This window comes from Scyliorhinus canicula, chromosome 11, assembly GCF_902713615.1.
Source record: "Scyliorhinus canicula chromosome 11, sScyCan1.1, whole genome shotgun sequence".
In the NCBI taxonomy this organism is placed as follows: domain Eukaryota; kingdom Metazoa; phylum Chordata; class Chondrichthyes; order Carcharhiniformes; family Scyliorhinidae; genus Scyliorhinus; species Scyliorhinus canicula.
In genome coordinates this window covers 157,702,167-157,724,312 of record NC_052156.1, presented here as the reverse complement: position 1 = coordinate 157,724,312, position 22,146 = coordinate 157,702,167, and the positions used below count along the sequence as shown (strand labels likewise).

The 22,146-nt window shown below is 43.4% G+C and overlaps 1 protein-coding gene and 1 non-coding gene across 3 annotated transcripts in view; both read left to right on the top strand.

Moving 5' to 3' along the window:
- net1 (neuroepithelial cell transforming 1) overlaps nucleotides 1-22,146 on the top strand; it is a 152,436-nt gene that overhangs the window by 84,398 nt on the left and 45,892 nt on the right. The window lies entirely within an intron of this gene.
- Nucleotides 9,246-9,328, top strand: trnas-uga. The gene has a single exon. It is a non-coding gene; the product is annotated as a tRNA-Ser (tRNA).

Sequence of the window (22,146 nt, the reverse complement as noted above, 5' to 3'; positions counted from 1 at the left end):
TCATGACAATAATTTCATTCTTTCTAGGTCTATTTTATTTTGGTGTTTTTAGTACGGTGTTCTTCAAACTTTTTTCCGGGGACCTATTTTTACTAACCGGGCCGACCTTAGCGACCCACGCCGGCCGGCCGACCTGTGCGACCCACCATTTATCTTACCTTGTTTCCTGCTGACAAAAATGGAGGAAATGGTTTTGGGCCCCTTTGGCCCACGTACAAGCTCCTCCACTGGAACCTGTTGGAAGAAGGTGGAGCCTTCCGGTGTCGGAAAGTATGGAGTCTCCATCTGTCCAAAGTTCTGCATTTATTTCCTGTAAAATTTTATCAAATCAAACCCCGCTGAACTTGTAAAAAAAAAAATGAAAAAAAAAAAATTAAATGAATAAAATAAATGAATAAAACTCTCCCAAATTTGTAAAACAGAAAGCTGTGACCGTTTTTTAAAAAAAAGCGGCTGCACTGCGCATGCGTGCCCGATCATCGGCACGCATGCGCATAGTTTTGCGCATGTGCGCTGATGACCTGGCACGCGTGCGCAGTACAGCTGCAATTTTTTTAACATGTTCGCGGCCATTTTGAAAGCCGCTTGCAGCTGGCGTTCTTAACAGCCAGCTGCTGCGACTGTTGCGTGCAGATTTGCACAATCAGAAGCGCCGTGACGGACAGCTCCGCGACCCTCCTGACACCCACCCGGGGGTTGCGCCCCCGAGTTTGACAGTGCCTGTTTTAGTACACCTCTCTACCTGGATTGTTTCCAGAATCTGTAGAACGAATATATGAAAGTGCATGAACAAAATTACCAGTCCTGTGTGTGAGTTTTTCCCATTTTCATTTCTCTCCAATTTTCTCACTTTGTAACACATAATCCCAGATCAGTTCCACGGATATTCTCCAGTTATTATTTGTCGTACACCTTTTCCCATGAATCCCCATGTTTGATTAATTATTTTTATTTACCCTATGCAAATGAGGGTTTTAGAAATGTTTGTCAACTTGAACCCGCATATGCTCTCTTTCACGCTTCCACATGTCTCCACCGAGTATAATAATTGCTTTATTTTTACTCAAATGCATCACCTCCGATTTACTGACATTGAATTCCATCTGCCATTTTCATCTACTCAATGCGCGCGATTCTCCAAAATGGGCAGTAAGTGTTTGCGTCGTCGTGAACGCCGTTGTGTTTCACGACAGCACGAAACGAACGTGGGGATAACCGATTCTGGCCCCCACAGGGGGCCAGCATGGTGCTGGAGCGGTTCACGCCGCTCCAGCCTCCCTTCCCGGCACCAAATGGGCGGCGTGCCAACCCGCGTATGCGCAGTTGGGCCGCGCCAACCCGCGCATGCATGGGGGACGTCTTTGGCGCGCCGGCCCCTATGCAACATGGCGTGGGGGTTCAGGGGCCAGCGGCGCAACAAAGTAGGCTCGGGGGGGGGGGGGGGGGGGGGGGGGGGGGGGAGAGGTTGAGCCACCAATTGGTGCGCCCCGATCGCGGGCCAGACCGCATCGGAGCCCCCCTCCACAGCCCCCCCCCCCCCCCCCCCCCCCCCCCCCCCCCCCCCGACCCTTCGCGCAGAGTTCCATCCGGCAGCGATCGGGGTGAACAGCGCTGGCGGGACTCTGCCGTTTCCGCTCGGCCCATCAGGGCCAGAGAATTGGTGGCCCCGCCGCATACAGTGGCTCGCAACCGGCACCCACCAAACGCGCCAGCGCCAATGGTGCCAATTCTTCGCACCTTGGAGAATTGCACGCCAGCAGTGTGGCGCGGTTGCGGCGATTCTCTGGCCCAGCGCAGGGCTCGGAGAATCGCGGCCAATATCTCCTTTCTTTTAAGGCTCAGAATTATTTCCTGAAATTTCCACTTTGATATTGTTTGTGAATTTAGATGCCTCACCCTGACCCTACGGCCAAATCATTCATACACCCGAGTCTTCCTGCACCCCCTTTATCCCCTGTGTACCACAACTGCAGTGTGTTTCGTTTGGGCTGCAACATCTCGCCAAGATTTATTTTGGCAGAACTTCTGAAGTCAGTAAGTTGCACTACCTTCAAGGACAAGAGCAGCAAGTGGATGGTAATACAAATGCCTCGGAACTTGCAGTCCCAGTGCTATCCGCTGCGCCACATGCCGCTCTGTAACAATGTAAAATTGATAAAACATTGACATGGGACAGTTCAATAGTTCCTACTGTAAGGGCAGCATGGTGGCGCAGTGGGTTAACATGGCGCCGTGGGTTAACACGGCGCCGAGGTCCCAGGTTCGATCCCGGCTCTGGGTCACTGTCGTGTGGCGTTTGCACATTCTCCCCATGTTTGCGTGGGTTTTACCCCCACAACCCATAAAAATGTGCAGGCTCGGTGGATTAGCCACGCTGAATTGCCCCTTAATTGGAAAAAATGAATTGGGTACTCTAAATTTTTTTTTTATTAGTTCCTACTGTGAACGTAAACAATGAATATCGACGTTAGAATTACTACAGTGCAGAAGGAGGCCATTCAGCACATCAAGTCTACACCGACTCTCTCTTTTCTCACTCTCCCTCTCTCTCTCTTTCGCTCTTAAAGAACACCCTGCCTAGACCCTCAGCCCACCCTATCCCAATAACCCAGCCTAACCTTTGGAACACTAAGGGGTAATTTATCATGGTCAACTTACCTAACCTACACATCTTTGAACTGTGGGAGGAAACCCACACAGACACGGGGAGAAGTACAAACTCCACACAGACAGCCACCCAAGGTGCAAATTGAACACGGGTACCTGGCGCTGTGAGACAGCAGTGCTAACCATTGTGCCACCCCAAGTTTTATTGGCCCCTGCAGCCAATTGTTGACTCTCAGCCTGCTCAGCCTGCTTGAAGTCCACACACTGATTTCCAGGTTACAATACTGTGCATAGTAGACATGAAATAGACCTTTGTTAATTGTCCATTATCCTAACCCAAGATCCTGAGGCAAACTTTAGCAATCCACGGCTAGTTCAACTCTGATCATATATTAAAGCAGTAACTTGGTTCTCTATTTGGCTCAACTTGCTAGATCAATGGAAAGGTCTACTCTTTACTTTTAACCTATTAACTAAATAACAAAGCTTCTTAAAAATTCAGTTGATATTACACAGAACATGTATAGAGTGTCAAAAACAAATATTTAATGCTCCTTCAACTTGAGGGATTTTCCAAACCAGGAAAGAAACCTGAAAGTAATGGATAATTGGCACAAATAATGGAAAGTACTGGAAGGAACTTCAGAGATAAAAAAACATACTCCCGTGAAATAAAACAGCGCAGCCAGGCGGACCAATTGCTTTGACAATGGAATATACAGTAGATAATTTGGATGCATTGCTATAGTAAGAATTATTCTGTTTTATTTTCTGAGTGTTGAGCATTGGCACATTCTGGGTTCTTGTCATTGTGTATTGAAAACCAGATAATTTGGGACTATGTTTAGTCACTATTTTGTGCGTTAACCCAGCTTGTCACTACAAGCAAGATGAGAGGTTAATAGACTTTATTTTTGTATTGGGGCATTACTGTCTTTTGGACATGTTCTATTTGTATACTTAGTGGTATTCAGTATTACATGTGATAGAGCAGCACGGTGGCGCAGTGGGTTAGTCCTGCTGCCTCACGGCGCACTGGGGACCCAAGTTTGATCCCGGCTCTGGGTCACTGTCCGTATGGAGTTTACACATTCTCCCCGTGTTTGTGTGGGTTTTACCCCCGCAACCCAAAGATGTGCAGGGTAGGTGGATTGGCCATGCTAAATTGCCCCTTAATTGGAAAAAAATAATTGTGCACTCTAACATTTTTAAAGACATTTGAAGACTAAGCATGGTGAGTTCAAGGACAAACCTCTTGATTTTTTTAAAAAACAAGTACAATAAGAACATACATCGTCAGCTGAGGTTCTTAGCAAAAATATAACATTGAATGACAAAGCAAGTGCGATCGCTAGGAGCAAGCAGGTTTAGCTGTTGCATCAAATGGGGTGGGCCGCGAACATCAGCCAGCTGGCAAAAATGGGTCCCGGACAAAAAAATTGGAAAAACGCTGCTCTATGTTCCCCACACAGCGAGTGTGAGGACCAATGCAGTGATTTTGGGTTATTTTTTGGCTCTATTGGAGCACGAGACAGGGAAACCTGTTATCGTCATTCTTCTTTGGCCTGGCTATGGAGCACCTGCACTTCCCATGTCACAGGATCGGGAAGGCATATTAAGGGGAAATAGGAAGCAGAGGATATCTCTCTACACGGACGACCTGTTGCTATACGTCTCAAATCCATTCTTGTGTATGGAGAAAATAATGGGATCATTAGGGAAGTTTGGTTCCTTTTCAAAGTATAAACGCAACGTATCGAAGAGCGAGGTATTTCTGGGGAATTCCCAGGCGAGGAGTACAGACCTGGGAGACTTGCCGTTTAAGCTGGACCTTGATGAGAATCAAGTATCGTGGTATTCAGGTGGCTCACGATTGAGCCACAATGCACAAATGGACCTTGGCCAGCTTGATGGATGGGGTGAGCGAGGACTTGATGGGGTGAGTGACATGGTAGCACAGTGAGTAGGACAGTTGCTTCACAGCTCCAGGGTCCTAGGTTCGATTCCCAGCTTGGGTCACTGTCTGTGAGAAGTCTGCACGATCTCCCTGTGTCTGCGTGGGTTTCCTCTGGGTGCTCCAGTTTCCTCCCAAAAAGTCCCGAAAGAAGTGCTGTTAGGTAATTTGGAAGTTCTGAATTCTCCCTCTTGTGTACCCGAACAGGCGCGGGAATGAGGCGACTAGAGGCTTTTCACAGAAACTTCATTGCAGTGTTAATATAAGCCTACTTGTGACAATAAAGATTATTATTATTAATAGGAGGGCCGCTCTCAGTGGCAGGGAGAGTGCAGACCATAAAAATTAACATTCTCCCAATGTTATTTTTTATGTTTCAGTCCCTCCCAATCTTCCCAAAGCGTTTTTTTTGAGGGTGGACAGGTTAATTTTGGCCTTCGTGTGGGAAGGTAAAACACCCAGGATCCGCAGAGCCTTTCTGCAGAGTGGATGGAGGGCAGGGGTGTTGGCACTACCAAATCTACTATTTTATTGCCAGACGGCGAATGTGGATATACTACAGCGGTAATGGAGAGGGAAGGAGTAGGAGTGGGTGCAAAAGGAGGAGGCCTCCTAAGAGGGGGCTTGTTTAAAGGCGCTGGTTGCAGCCTCTCCTGTGATACCAGCCAGGTTTAGAGCAACCCCAGTAGTGGTGGTAGCATCCAGACATGAAACCAGCTTAGGCGGCACTTTGGGTTGGGGGGCATGTTGGTACTGTCATCAATCTGTGGAACTGATAGGTTTTGCCGGCAGGGATAAACGCAACTTGACGTTGGAGTAGGGAGGATGTTGAGAGGATTCGAGATCTGTTTGTGATGGGGAGGTTTGCGGTTTTGAGGAATTGAAGGAGAAATATCAGCTCCTAAGGGGGAATGAATTCCGGTGCATGCAGGTGCGGGACTTTGTATGAAAAGAGTTTCCTTTGTTCCCTCAGTTGCCGATCCATGCACCGTTAAATAAACTGTTATTGGGTGATGAACTGGGGAGGGGAGGACCTTTGGCATATATGGGTGGTTGCTGGAGATGGGGAAGGCTTCATTGGAAGAGATATAAGGGAAGTGGGAGGAAGAGCTGGGAGTGACAAAGGGGGAGGGGTCTGGAGTGAAATACTCGATCTCCTCCTGGGCTAGGATGAGCCTGATGCAATTTAAAGTTGTTCACAGGGCTCATATGACTTATGCACACATGGGCGGGTTCTTCCCAGAGATGACGAATAGGTGTTTGAAGTGGGCAAGGGAACCAGCGAATCGCGTGCATATGTTTTGTCCCGCCCAAAATTGGTCAGGTTTTGGATGTCAATACTTGAGACATTGTCAAGGATTGTGAGGGTGGAGCCATGCCCTTTGGTGGCAATCTTTGGCATATCGGAGCTGCTGATGGGGAGGGGGCAGATGACGTGATCACTGCCTCTCTGATTGTCCGCCAACAAATCCTCCGGTGTTGTAGGTCAGCGGTGCCACCCAGGGTGCGGTGAGGTTGGGGGATGTGGCAGAATTTCTGAAAATTAAGTTTGCCCGTGGGTAGTTGAGATGGGGTTCTACGTGAGATGGAAGTTGTTTGTCTCTGTTTTCAAGGAGCTGTTTGTTGCCAGCAAAGGGAGGACCGGTTTGGGGGTGTAGAGTTAGTCAAGTTTGTCGAAAAATGACGAGCTGTTTGTAATTTGATTTTGTCTTTAGGAATATGGAACTTTCTGCATGGTTTGGAATAAACTATATTTAAACAAAAAATGAAAACCTGAAATAATAAAATGCAGCTGAAACCAAGTCAATGTTTCAAGTCCGTGACTTTTGTCACTACAGAGAATTGGATAATTTCTTGAAAAGGCTCAGTGTAAAGGAAAAGGCGCGATAATGGAATACAAGTCGATAGTTCCAGCTGAAGTATGAGTTGGGAGTTTGCCTTTGGTGCTGTAATTAGCATGGTCTTTGATGTTTTCCTCCATATTCATGCACCATCTTCTGCCTCCCAATGTGACTGTGAAACCAGTCACTGAAACCAGACTTCCAAACCTTCAACCTACCCCAAGGTCCCACGGTATTTTACGGGAGCATTATTCAAACCAGATTGGACACTGAGCCACAGATGGAGATATCAAGGCAGATGACCGAATGGATTTAGGTTCAAGAAGTGTGTCAAAAGAGAACAGAGAGAGCATAATAGGGTGACATTTAGGCATTCCTGAATTTAGGGCCAGGTCATTCATGATGGAGTAGTTAAAATTGGAGGTGTCCAAGAGACTGGAGTTGGAGAAGCACAGATATCTTCAAGGTCGGGATGGAAGAGGATGCAGATAGGAAGCGACTCGGCCATGGAAGTGAAAACAAGGATGCAAAGTTGGAAATCCAGGCAGTGCTTAACTTCATGATGCCCTTCACTGAAACTCCACCAACACATTAGGAAATCACCACCTGTTACAAGAAGTAAATACTACGACTGGTGTGGCACAATTTTGTTCATAGTTATTCTGTTCATAACCAGTGGTGTAAAATATTCTTTGCATGAAGGATTAATAAAATTAGCACCAGAAAGCAAAAGTGCATGTGTTTGTGTCTTTATTATGTAATCCTACCTATCTTTCTTTCCACACATTGTTTAGATTGCTGTTGCTGTGACTGACACTTTGCTATATTAGACATTTAGGTAAAGTTGCATTGCACTCATATCCTGGAGAATATATAAATAATCAAGTTGAGGTTTCTTACGTTATGTTGTAACTTTGATATAATGTTCTATATTTCTGTGTTTGCTTTTCTGTAACGGTGCCATTTGTATTTCAGAAGTGTTCGGCTAGTACAATTGAAAACTGATCTCTAGAAATATTTTTAGTTGAACCATACAATGACACAATCAGTGAGCTATGTATAGCAGGAACCAGTCAAATACTGTACATGGGCGAAAGCTCTCTTGAAGTGCACTCCTAATAATTAGGAGCCTAAAGAAAGGTTTCACTGTGAGGATCAAAGTGAACAAAGGACATTTGTAAAATTAGAAACTCACACAAGTCTGCAAGTTTCAGGTTTCTGTCAACACCTCCATGTATTTGTCATTTTAAGTTAAACCTGTCTTCATTCAGGGAGTTGCCTGGCGTCTGCTTGCATTCAATAGTGCAATAAATCATCAGTCTGTGTTACCTGTGTTCTATCGCACTGGGGAATTGCATGTTGGTTCTTAAATTTCCTGTGCCACACAGACCATTGTTTAATTTATTAAGTACAACAAAGGCAGATGTTTTGGGGCTTTCGGCTCCTATTACTTCTCATCTACCTGCACACAAGTTCCTTTTTGAGATGACGCATGCTGGAGCAATGTTCCTCTAACATACTAGACCCTTACCTATTCTTCCGAGGGCGGCACAGTGGTGCAGTGGTTAGCGCTGTGGCCTCACAGCGCCGAGGGCCCGGGTTCGATCCTGTCCCCGGGTCACTGTCCCATGTGGAGTTTCCACATTCTCCCCTTGTTTGCGTGGGTTTCGTCCCCACAACCTAAACATGTGCAGGGTAAGTGGACTGGCCACGCTAAATTGCCCCTTAATTGGAAAAAAAATTAATTGGGTACTAAATTTATTTTTTTTAAGTGTCCGTTCTTCCTCTGTGAACTCAGTGTTAATGTTTCACATTTGATTTTCAGTCCTGTCCCCAAACATGCACTTTCCAGCATGTTTATATAGTGCTTTACTATACTATGCTTTACTTTACTATAAACAGGGGTTGTTTAGCTCACTGGGCTAAATCGCTGGCTTTGAAAGCAGACCAAGGCAAGCCAGCAGCACAGTTCGATTCCCGTAACAGCCTCCCCGAACAGGCGCTGGAATGTGGCGACTAGGGGCTTTTCACAGTAACTTCATTTGAAGCCTACTCGTGACAATAAGCGATTTTCATTTCATTTTTAATTCAGGAGAGGGAGTTGAGTTCTGGACAGAGAGAGGTATTTGGCTGGAGGCCAGAGTTGGGGGAGTTCCAAGGCCATGCAGAGACTTAATGAAGATGAGAATTTAAACTGGAGGACTGGATGCCATAGATGTCAGCAAAGACGAGGTCAAGGATATGTGTGACTTAATGCAGGATATGATACTTCCCGTTATCCATTTAAAGAACAGCCAGTTGGTGGGTGAAGCACAATGCTGCTTAGCTGTGGTGTGTAACTTCTCCAAGTAAAAGGCATCAATACCTTCAGGAAAGGAGCAGGAAATAAGTGGGAAATTTGATCTTGTTAAATTCCAAATAAATTCATTAAAATAGATTTTGAAACAATGGGTGTGATTCAATTGTTTATTTTTTTATTAACTTTTATTTATAATAATTTTTTAATTCCTGTTTCGTTTATATAAACTTGCCCAACTTCACTTCAGTTCTGGCAGGTGTAAGGAACAAAACCTACCTCTTTCCATTTTTCTTAGGCAAGTAAAATTGAAAATGCAAAGAATGGAAAATCAAATGTTTCAGCAATTTCTCAACTAGGAATAGGTACTGCAAAAAGTATTGCCACTAGTGTTATGCAGTTTTCATACTGAACCATGTAGTATTTCTTCGCCGAAAAACAGAACTATTTAGGACTTCACATGAGAAATTAATAGATATTATGAATAAGCATTTAATACCATCATAAATTTAATATTTACTTTTATATATGTGCTCTATGGGACACAGTTGCGATGGCCGAGTGGTTAAGGCATTGGACTTGAAATCTAATGGGGTTCCCCCCGTGCAGGATCGAGCCCTGCTTGCAGCGACTGTGATTCGGAATGAATATATGCGTTCTACACCCGTTACTTAAAGCTATACTGAAATTCAATGGCTAAATCTATTCTGTGCTGAGCATCTTTCTTCCTGTTTTATACACACTAGTCACTTCCCATCTGTGTAAGGCACATTTTGCAGAAGAAATCCATTGGTCTACCTAAATGCAGTTCAGTTGTTTACTCTCACACTGCTGCTGGTGATCTATGGATAAATCTGCGGCTCTTGGGTTACTCATCAATTCCTTAGGTCTCACTGTGCTGCACACCATTTATAAACTTGGAAATCAGGTAGGTGATATATTTCAAAGTCCCTATCAATCCGAGGCTGCCAATTGAAAGGGCGACGAGTTGACTTGTCCTTCTATGTAAAGTTAGACATAATATACATTGTGCAGGAGTTCCTGAGAAATGATACGTTGTGTTGACAATAATTTTAGCCCCAGCTGAAGTTTTGCCCTGGCGCTTCAAGAAACAGTAAAAAACTGGGCAGCACAGTGGTTAGCACTACTGCTTCATGGCGCCGAGGAACCAGGTTCGACCCTGGCCCCGGGTGGCTGGTCTGTGTGAAACATAGACCATACAGTGCAGAAGAAGGGCATTCGGCCCATCGAGTCTGCACCGACCCACTTAAGCCCTCACTTCCACCCTATCCCCGTAACCCAATAACCTCTCCTAACTTCTTTGGTCACTATGGGTAATTTATCATGGCCAATCCACCTAATCTCCACGTCTTTGGACTGTGGGAGGAAACCAGAGCACCCGGAGGAAACCAACGCACACAGGGAGAACGTGCAGACTCCGCACAGTGACCCAGCGGGGAATCAAACCTGGGACCCTGCCGCTGTGAAGCTACAGTGCTATCCACTTGTGCTGCCCTGTTCTCCCTGTGTCTGCGTGAGTCACACCCCCACAACCCAAAGATGTGCAGGGTAGGTGGATTGGCCATGCTAAATTGCTCCTTAATTGGAAACATTTAAAATAAACAGAAAAAACTAAATCAGCAATGCAATTACCAGCCTCTTGTAGCAGTGGCTTCTATTTTTCATTACTTGTCATAATCTGCCTTTCCCTTTGCTGTACGTGCATAGATTCTAACCAATTCATTGGAGAGGGTCTGATGGCTAGAAAGTAAAATGATAGATCATCATTTTCAAATAGTTCCACATCATAAAAGCTGTGCAGGGGCAGCACGCGGCACAGTGGGTAGCACTGGGACTACGGCACTGAGGACCCAGGTTTGGTCGCGGCTCTGGCTCACAGTCCATGTGGAGTTTGCACATTCATATCATAGAATTTACAGTGCAGAAGGAGGCCATTCGGCCCATCGAGTCTGCACCGGCTCTTGTAAAGAGCACCCTACCCAAGGTCAAGACCTCCACCCTATCCCCATAACCCAGTAACCCCACCCAACACTAAGGACAATTTTGGACACTAAGGACAATTTATCATGGCCAATCCACCTAACCTGCACATCTTTGTGACTGTGGGAGGAAACCCGAGCACCCGGAGGAAACCCACGCACACACGGGGAGGATGTGCAGACTCCACACAGACAGTAACCCAAGCCGGAATCGAACCTGGGACCCTGGAGCTGTGAAGCGATTGTGCTATCCACAATGCTACTGTGTTGCCCTACAATGCTACCGTGTTGCCCTGTGTCTGCGTGGGTTTCACCCCCACAACCCAAAGATGTGCTGGTTAGGTGGATTGGCCACTCTAAACTGCCCCTTAATTGAAAAGAAAAATAATTGGGTACTCTAAATTTATTTAAAAATAAATAAAAGCTATGCAACCACAGTTGGTCTCTATAGAAATGTTGTAATCCGGCTTTTGTAACTTCTATAATGGTATACTAGTATAGTCTTAATTTTTGCTTGTGTTCTAGTAATATTATCCTGTTGTTGTTGAACAACGAAGCATAAGTCAATTTTAGCACAAGAATCATGTAACCTTTGAACCAAGGCTAACTCTAAAGCAATGGTTAGTTGCAATATAAAGTAATCATGTGAGTACTGAGGGAGCTGCATTATAGACACACCGTTACATACTGGTTTCTCAATTTGTGGGAGGTGTAATCACTGATGACTAGAAATGTCCAATAATTGCCAGTTTGTACAGATGTCCTGAATTTATAAAGATGTCTGATCAACCTGCATAAGCTCAGAATTCATGCCCTGGTGAGGCTGTTACGACTGTTAAATGTACTGTACTATTTTATGTACTATAAACTCTAGCCTGAATATGCAAGAACTTTATTGATCTGAGAAATAAAATACCTAATCATAATTTTTTTTAAAACCCTCCCACCATTTCTAGCATTTTGGCCTCTGACCAATATCAAACAGGTGATTTCAGAGCAGTAAAGATCTTGGTGTTTTGTAATACAAACGTTAGCAATTAAATTAATAACCAGCTCTTTGCAGAACTTTGTATGCAAATTAGCTTCTACATTTAATGATGTAACTGTAACTATTTGAAAATTATTCATTATCCATGAAATGCCTGGTGTCCTGGAGGCAGGAAAGATCAATTCACGGCGCCGGGACCTAGGCTCGATCGGCCCCCGGGTCACTATCCCTGTGGAGTCTGCACATTCTCCCCATGTCTTCATGGATCTTATCCCCACAACCCAAAAGATGTGCAGGGTAGGTAGATTGGCCACGCTAAATTGCTTATTAATTTTGAAAAGAAAAGCTTAAAAAAAAGATAAATGCAAGTTCTTTACTAAAATAATAATTCCGCCAGATGATTTCCTGTACACATGTGGTATTGCAACATTTTTAATTCCCTTTCCCCATCTGTGTATGGTTGGAGCATGTTTCAGTATTGTTTCCACAAATGCTCAAAACTACTCTTGAGAATAATAACTTGGTAGACCAATAGTTTCAGTTTAGTTTTTGCACAAACTACGAGCATGAAATACAATGTCTATTTAAAAACAGTGCCTTATGTGGAAGCAGAAAGGAAAATACAGTTCTGATTGAAGTGGACGTAATTAGAATTGGCACAATGAAAATATGACCAAAGTATTGTTTCGTTTTTTGTGTTGAGAAATCCAATTCTTTGATTCTTATTCATGACATTTGCACTGTAGCAGTCTGACGAAACTACCAATTATGGTTCTATGTATCTTGCTTCTCCTGCACCTCAATGACTTTTCCTCCAATTTAATCAGTTTTTAATTTTCAGGTTGGTATTTATTTGATGCACTAGATCAACAAATTTTGTTTAGATGAAATGAAATGAAAATCGCTTATTGTCACAAGTCGGCTTCAAATGAAGTTACTGTGACAAGCCCCTCCTGTTCGGGGAGGCTGGTACGGGAATTGAATCGTGCTGCTGGCCTGTCTTAGTCTGCTTTAAAATCCAGCGATTTAGTCCAGTGTGTGCTGAAAATTAATGGAATTCCATCCGACCCAACAGGTTGAATATTTCAAACCCTCAAAAGTGGTACATCTCGTATGAAGGATAAACTGGATTTATGTTGAACTTCTGGAACAAATACTGAGCTCCTTGCATTTTATTTCTTCTACCTTTATAATAATTGGTTAAAATTGACCACCAAATAACTCTCAGTCATGCTTTTCAAAGGTTTTTGAATTTGTACGTTTCTTATTTTGAGAAGTAATCTAAAAAAAATATTATCCTCAGGGCATCCAGAAGTGCTTCCCAGTTGATATATCATATTTGAAATGTAAAAGAGTGTTATATGTACGAACAAGGCAACCAATTTCTGTGCAGCAATGTTCCACAAAGAGCAAATGAGTTTACCAATTAATGCATTTTGCTGCTGTTCCTTGAATGCTGTTTTGGGATCTTTTGCACTCATCAGAAAAGTAAAACAAGGCCTCCATTTAATATCTGGTTTGATAAAGACATTCCCCACTGCAGCATTGCCAAGTTGTTTGATCAAATCTTTTTTATTTCAGATTTCCAGCATCTGCAGGACTTTGCTTTTGTACATGTGTTCAAGTCCTGGACTGGAACTTCAGCTCTACCTCTGATTTTGGAGCTACCAAAGAGCCACTTCATTATTTTTTATTAGTATAAATTTAAAGTACCCAATTATTTTTTTCCGATTAAGAAGCAATTTAGATGGCCAATCCCCCTATCCTGCACACCTTTTTCGGTCATGGGGGCTGAGTCCCACACAGACATGGGGAGAATGTGCAAACTCTACACGGACAGTGGCCTAGGATCGAACCCGGGTCCTTGGCGCCATGAGGCAACAGTGCTAATGTATTTCATTTAATAGTTTACATTACAAAATGATTCAAAAGGTTTCACTGTTTCTCAAAACTCAACTTTCTTTTCCACAAAGGTATTGAATTTTGCTGCCATCTAGCTCCAGTGGCACTGTCAATCCCTCGATACTTTGTCCCAGTGGCTGTTCTTCAAGTGAGTCTGACAACAAGTGTGAAAAGTTATTTTGACCATAACTGACTGATTTTGTTAGCACCTAACATCCATGAATGTATATTTTTTAGCAATGATTAGTCCTGCAGTCAAGTGAAGGCATCCTGACCGATTTTCTACCATCCTCCTTTGACCTAGAGGCCAGTCTAAAGTCCAACTGCTGCCCAGTTGGAAGCAACTAACTCGGTGTTATCTGACACTCCAAATTTTACTTCCTATATTATTTTGCCCACTCAGTGTTTTTATTTCCCCAGCAGTTTTCTTTTGCACTAATATGGAAGTATTTCCAGGTGCAAAAGCCTCAAGATCAGTAAATGAAGATACCACCATGTTATCAATCAAATTACTTAAGTTATTATTTTATTTGTTCTTGTGATAACAATGCCGACAATGCCACATAGTGCTCGTTTCCCGAACAACTCAGTGGTTCATGAGGCCAGTTGAGCAGGTGTTGACCAAGTAGACTGGGTGATTTGTGTGTAACCTAAGCCAGGTAGGCATATTAAGTTCCCTTCCCAGCAAAGTATAATGACAATTCACACTTTCCATGGTCATTTTTGGTAAATTCCATTTCACGGCTTGCCATGGTGGGACTTGGATTCCCTCAACCTCTACGCTCCCAGTTCACCGATATGACCACTACTTTGCCATACTCATTTGACAGGTCGTAACTCAGAAAATTACAAATGGTTATTCGTCAGTTTTAACCCTTGCAACGATAAAATTGTTTTTAAAATATATTTTTATTCCAAACGTTGCAAAAATCTCATATACAAACACTCAAATATAAGACAAACAGATTGTCATTTTTGTTTTAACAAACTAGCAGTAATATTCATATCCCCTAGATCCTTCTCTCCCCTGCCTCCCAAAGCTGCTGGCCACAAACAGATCCTTGAAAAAAAACGATGAATGGCTTCCACATGAAGTAGAACCCTTCCTCCAACCCTCTGATTGCATACTTAATCTTTTCCAATCTCGAGAGATTCTGCCAAGTCTCCTAACTATGCCAAGTCCCTAGGTGGCACCACCGATTTCCATCCAAGCAGGACCCATCACCGGGTTATCAGAGAGACCAATACCAAGACATCGGACCTCTTCCCCTCAAGAGGCTCAGGCAAGTCCAACACCACAAAAATCACCATCAGTTGATACGGCTCCAGTCTGACCCCTAAGAACGAACCCAGAACTCAACGAATTTTGGGCAGGGCCAGAACATGTGTGACTGGTTCATCGGAAGGAAGAACCGAGGAAGAACCCACTCATGTACGCTCTAGTCAGGTGTACCGTATGCACTATTTATCAGGCTTAGACTGGCACAAGAGGAGGTGGAGTTCACCCTATACAAAATCTCACTCCAGACCCCTCCCTCCAGGCCCAATTCCTCTTCCCACTTCCTGTTTATTTCCACCAAAGGAGCCTTTCCTGACTCCAGCTACCACCCATATATGTCAGATATCTACCCTTCTCCAAACACATCATGAGATAGAATCCTGTCCATCAGTGTAGGTCTCAGTAACTGAGGGAACTAACAGGGTTCTTTGCGAACAGAGTCCTGCACATGCAGATACCTTTTTTTTTTTTAATTTAGAATATCCAATTCATTTTTTCCAATTAAGGGGCAATTTATCGTGGCCAATCCACCTAACCTGCACATCTTTGGGTTGTGGGGGTGAAACCCACGCAGACACAGGGAGAATGTGCAAACTCCTTACAGACAGTGACCCAGGGCCGGGATTCGAACCCGGGTCCTCAGCGCCGCAGGCAGCAATGCTAATCACTGTGCCACCGTGCCGCCCCCACATGCAGATACCTAAACACACTTCCCCCTTGGGAGGTGAAATGTTTCCATCATCTCCTCCAGTCCCATGAACATACCTTCCACAAATAGTTAACTGAATCTTTTGATCCTCTTCCAAATCTTGTACTTTGCATCCATCACCGATCGTGCAAAGCTATGGTTCCCGCAAATTAGAAAGCGGGAGGGCATCACACTTCTTCAAGTCTCCTTTTACTTCCCCTACCATACTGTCCAAATTCAATTTATGCAACAGGGCCTACCTAATCATGCGCCACCTGAATCCGTGGTATCTAAACTTGGTTTGGCCAGTTTGAACAGAAGCGTTCCCAAGTCTGCCCCCCTTTCCAGTGGGTTTACCAAGAAAATTTTGCTCTTGCTCACATTCAATTTATACCATCAGAAGGATCCAAACTTCAAGTCGTCCAAAGAAAAGATTGTTGAACAAGTTTTTCCTCTGCTACCCTCACAGTTCTGATGCAGAAACAATAAATCTGTTGGGGTCATTCAACTAATACATTAACCATCCTCTCTGCCATTCAACTCATTATTTTTTTTACTTTCTTCAGCAGCTTCATGAATCATTTTTTGTAACCTTCAGAGTCTTCATGATGCAATGTATACTCCTAAAATGCTCTCCACCTAACTTTAACAATAGAATATTTCTCGCTGTTTTAGTCTCAACATTTCATTGTTCTTCCTCTGTGTTGAACTGACAAGATGCTTGTCTTTTCATTCCTCCACCCTATCCCTTCTTGAAAATCTTTAATGCTTTTCCTTTTTGTTAGGTTTATTAAATCACACATGTTAAGAGGCTGCAGTTGTGAAGAAAAGTAGATGTTGAATAGACGCTTTTCACTCTGCCAACTAACCAACAGAAACCAGAACCCTTGGCTATATTTGGAGCCTTTATAAAATTGTGGAAGGCCTTTGTAGGAATTGGGATGTCATCTGTGTTACTGCGAATTTAGAAAGAAGAAGTGATAAAATTTCTTGGTGAGGTCTACTCTTTTTGTGATTTATTTGTCATTTCCGATTAAATATTAAAAGGTTTTGTTGTACAAAATTACCTAATAGTTATGAGCACAGAATTAAGTGTTTTAACTGGAATCTTACACTTGTGGAAGTACTGATTTCAACTAGGGTGTAGTTCCACAATTAGCTGTGTGACGTGGCCATTCTTCCTGTGTGAGCCCAGATAATGTCTGAATTAATTCACCAGTGAAGGGTTGGGAGTCACAGATGTACTCACTTTGACATCACCCTATCACAATTGAATCTAATTAGGGTTGCTGAAATAAGTTGCAGGAATCCTGAATGATCTTTTTTCAACTTTCTTTCATTTTGTATTTCTGCTCGCTGTCCAAACTCAGTAACAGAAGGTGGTTGACCTAGCTGTGCCCTGGCCTATATTTAGCACAAACCAGGGATCAAGCATAAATTCACTTGGTGTGGTGTCTTGATCTCAATAGGATTCTGAGTACCCTTAATCATTTAGCACCAGATTGTCGTGTCACTGCACGACAGAACCAACTTGTCTTATTGTCAGAGCTCCTGACATTTTGCCGCCACTCAGTAATTTCTTGCAGCCTACACAACTAAAATCTGTGACCAGAATATAGGTTGTATGGCCAGACAATCCAATTTCTGCAAAATAATACCAAGTATTTTTAAGATTTAATCTGCTGAATGACAAAGTCACAGAACCTCCATGCTGCAGCTAATGATTGGTGACAGCTGCAATTTGAACTCTAGCAAGGTTGAACTTTGTTGCTGGAACCCTAACTGTCCTGTTTGGGAGAGAGCTTTGTGTGTATCTGGACACGAGCATCCACAGAACTATCTCCTAATTAAGTTCAATTCACATTTAGAGTGGGATGGGAAGAAACATTGTTTTCTAAATGTTTTAAGATAAGGTAGGTTTCGAAAAGGTCAATGGGGATTCAGCAGATCAACTAGCCACTTGGTAAATCACATTTTAAAAAATAAATTTAGAGTACCCAATTGATTTTTTTTTTCAATTGAGGGGAAATTTAGCGTGGCCAATTCACCTACTCTGCACATCTTTTGGGTTGTGGGGGCGAAACCCACACAAACACGGGGCGAATGTGCAAACTCCACATGAACAGTGACCCAGAGCCGGGATCAAACCTGGGACCTCGGCGCCGTGAGGCAACAGGGCTAATCCACTGTGCCACCGTGCTGCCCGGTAAATCACACTTGACACCAGTATCGATTTAAACTCTGGAATGTCAACAAAGCGTTCACCTCTAGAAAATCATGCTCAACTTAATTTGGCGCTACCTGGAGCCCCAATTCAAGTTTATAAGATTATTATATTTTGGGACTGTAACTTTAAAGTTAGGGTAAATGAGTCATGTGACTTGTTCTGCCACCTGCCTGACAAGCCTGGGTGGTTTGTCAGCTAGAGATCAAAGGAAGGTTTAGATTACTTTTTTGAGAAGAAGGACATCTATTTGAGCTTGGGGGGCAATGTCAGCAGTCTCCAAGTTTTACCATGAGGAGACCCAAAGTCTCAAAAGTGTATCGGGCTGTAAACTATACATTTTTTTCTAAACTGAAAGGAGTTGAGGTCAAAGATAACTAATTAGCATTTCTACCATGGTAAACAGTTCATGTTTTACACAATTCAATGTGGAGGAATCCATTTTTGAGGTTAGGTTACAGACTTCCCTACAAAACAACGAATGTCACAGACAGCAGTTTGTTTGGTGTGGTCTACAGTCATCTGTGAGTCAGAGAGCAGGAGATAGAGACAGCCTGCTGTCCTATACCTGAAGTAGAGCAGCAAGTAACAATAAATATATATATATGTCATATTACTTACTAATTCTTATGATAGCCTGTCATCATTTATTCTTGCAAGTATTGTTTTAAGCTTACCAACCATTTCCTCCAGTTTTATTTCTAATTTAGCATTCTTGTTTTTCTATTACTTAAGTTTGTTATAGGAAATCAAAAAATTGCCTCAACATTGTCTTCTCACTGATATTCTCTTCTGTCTACATAATTTGCTGTCTACGTATCTAACAACTGGGTGCTTATTGTGGTGCCTCACCCAGTAATACTGTGCCTTTCCTTTTCTGTACTGGTTTATCCTGTTTGTTTAATTCGTAAACGAACAAGATTTGTGCTGACTTTTTTTTTCTCAATGATCTGTCTTAAAACCATTTAACTTAAAATGGGTGGATTTGTAACTTAGTAAATAAGAATCTAATGCTTATTAGTTACTAGTGGGGTATGTGACCACCAACTATGAGGAAACTTCAGCCTGACAATCCTCTTAATCCCACTTATGTTTGTGGTTCGGGGATTATGTTATAAACCCATCTTGTCAAGAATATAATTTGTCACCTACATAATTGGAATATGCGGTCTCCTTTTGGAAGTGAGCATGTTCAGAACTGTCCATATGCTGAATTAACACAACATAGGTGAATATCTCTTGGAAACTCATTTCAAGAGATTCACTGGAATTGGCAAATTTGTTTCTCCTGTTTTGTAATTTTTTTTTACAAGAGGATGGAAGATTGTGTCGGGCAAGCTTTGCTCCTCATGGTTTTTCTTTCTTTGTGGTACGAACGTGCTTGTTGGCCACCGTCATCAGTCATCCAACCAGTTTGGACAAATAAAAATCCTGTTAATGCAGATGACAATACAATGCACTTTCAAAATGACAGTTGGTTTCACAATCACTCTTCTGCTTACTGACGCCCAGTCTGCGAAAAAATCAGAAACAATTACTGGCCACTGAAGGAAAGAAGAAAATATGTATATCACCATTTCACATGCCCACAATATCTGAAAGCATTTTGCAAGGTAAATTTAGTGCATTGGAAGGGGACCTTTAGATAAGAGATTGTTGGGTGACTCTGCATTTACTGTACCAAGCTGTGCATTGATGTGGCCTACAACTAATCTTCAGTAAAACTGAAGAACAGATATTGTTATTTGAACAGCACCACTGGAGATTCGCTAGTTATCTTAATGAAACTATGGGGCGGCACGGTGGCGTTGTGGTTAGCACTGTACTTCGATCCTGTTCCTGGGTTACTGTCTGTGTAGAGTTTTCATGTTGGATTTGTTTATTGTCGTGTGTACCGAGGTACAGTGAAAAGTATTTTTCTGTGGCAGCATGGTGGCGCAGTGGGTTAACCCTGTTGCCTCATGGCGCCGAGGTCCCAGGTTCGATCCCGGCTCTGGGTCACTGTCCATGTGGAGTTTACACATTCTCCCCGTGTTTGCGTGGGTTTCGGCCCCACAACCCAAAGATGTGCAGGATAGGTGGATTAGCCATGCTAAAATTGCCCCTTAATTGTAAAAATGAATTGGGTACTCGAAATTTTAAAAAGTATTTTTCTGCGAGCAGCTCAACAGATCATTAAGTACATGAAAATAAAAGGAAATAAAAGAAAACATATCATAGGGCAACACAAGGTACACAATGTAACTACATAAACACCGGCATCGGGTGAAGAATACAGGGGTGTAATGTTAATCAGGTCAGTCCATAGGAGGGTTGTTTAGGAGTCTGGTAACAGCGGGGAAGAAGCTGTTTTTGAATCTGTTTGTGCATGTTCTCAGACTTCTGTATCTCCTGTCCGTTGGAAGAGTGAGTAAGCCGGGTGGGAGGGGTCTTTGATTATGCTGCCTGCTTTCCCCAGGCAGCGGGAGGTGCAGATGGAGTCGATGGATGGGAGGCAGGTTTGTGTGATGGTCTGTGCGGTGTTCATGACTCTCTGAAGTTTCTTGCGGTCTTGGGCTGAGCAGTTGCCATACCAGGCTGTGATGCAGCCAGATAGGATGCTTTCTATGGTGCATCCGTAAAAGTTGGTAAGGGTTAAGCTGGACATGCCGAATTTCCTTAGTTTCTGGAGGAAGTATAGGCGCTGTTGTGCTTTCTTGGTGGTAGTGTCGACGTGGGTGGACCAGGAAAGAGTTTTTTGCAGATGTGTATCCCTTAGGAATATTCTACCCGTGTCTGCATGGGTCTCACCCCCCACAACCCAAAGATGTGCAGGGTAGCTGCATTGGCCACGCTAAATTGCCCCTGAATTGGAAAAAGAGAATTGGGTACTCTAAATTTAAACAAAAAAAGAACCTCGATGAAAGTATACTAAATATGAGAACTTTTCATTATGTCCTTGGTTCCTTTGATTTTTGGTGGTCTGGAACCTGTTTATATGTACATGTCATTGCATGCCACTTGCAACCTTGATGTAAACTCTGATTGAAAATTTAATTTGAGATACTTAATTGAGTTCTGCCAGAAAAATTACCCTTTGTGAAAGAGAAATAGTGTTCAACTCATCTGTTCAAGTATTTTGACAAAGTAACATTCAAGATGGATAAAAGGGAACCTGTGCTGTACTTGGGATTTCCAAAAGGCATTTGAAACGGTACCACATCAAAGGTTAGCATGCAAGATAAGAGCACATGGTGTAGAGGCGTAGCATGCAAAAAGGATTTGTTGACTAACAGGAAGCAGAGACTAGGGATAAATAGGTATTTTTTGGGTTGACGAGTTGGAGTGCTGGAAAATCTCAGCAGGTCTGGCAGCATCTGTAGGGAGAGAAAGTATATTAAATATGAGAACTTTTCATTATGTTCTTGGTTCCTTAGATTTTTGGTGGACTGGAACCTGTTATTCTGTCCTTGTATGCCACTTGCAACAAAGGTTTGACAAAGGGTCATCTGGACTCGAAACATTAGCTCCTTTCTTTCCCTACAGATGCTAGTGATTCCAAACAAAGCTGTCTGCAACCTGTCCAGTCTTGGTTTCTGTACAAAGTTCCTGTCTTCACCCACCATCAGCTCTCTGAGTCCAAATTCAGGATGGCCCCACATACCTTCCTCACGAACCTTGCATCGTCCCGGTTAAGACCATACATGCTTGCCAATATCACTATCACATACCTACCCCCCTGATCCATCTGGAACCTCACTCACTTACTAACTGAAACCGCTAACCCCCGTGCCCTGTTGTCAAACCACAAATGAAACACTTGGCTTACCCAGCCCGTCCTGAGATTTGCCTGATCCTTCACCCTCAAATTTTAATTTACTTTTTAAGTTTTAGAGTAGCCAATTTTTTTTTTGCCAATTAAGGGGCAAATTAGCATGGCCAATCCACCTAACCAGCACATCTTTGGGTTGTGGAGATGAAACCCACAGAGCCATGGGGAGAATGTGCAAACTCTGCACAGTGACCCAGGGCCGGGATTCGAACCCGGGTCCTCAGTGCCACAGTCCCAGTGCTAACCACTGCACCACATGCAGCCCTCTCCTTCACCCCAAATGAGTCTCCGATAAAATAGCCACCTTTAAACTTTATAGGTGCACGAACACCCCGACCTCTTCACTGGCCTTCCCAACCCCTTCACGTTCCACATAACTAACATTTCAGGGGTCTCCTCATTTCTCCACCCCCCCCCCCCCACCTCCCTCCTCCCCTCCTCCCTATCCACCATCATCATAACTCCGGGCCCTGCCCACTGGATCTGACCCGCCCCCACCCATTATTACCATCGGACCCCCCGCCCCTTTTTACATCACCTAGGCCCATGAAAATCT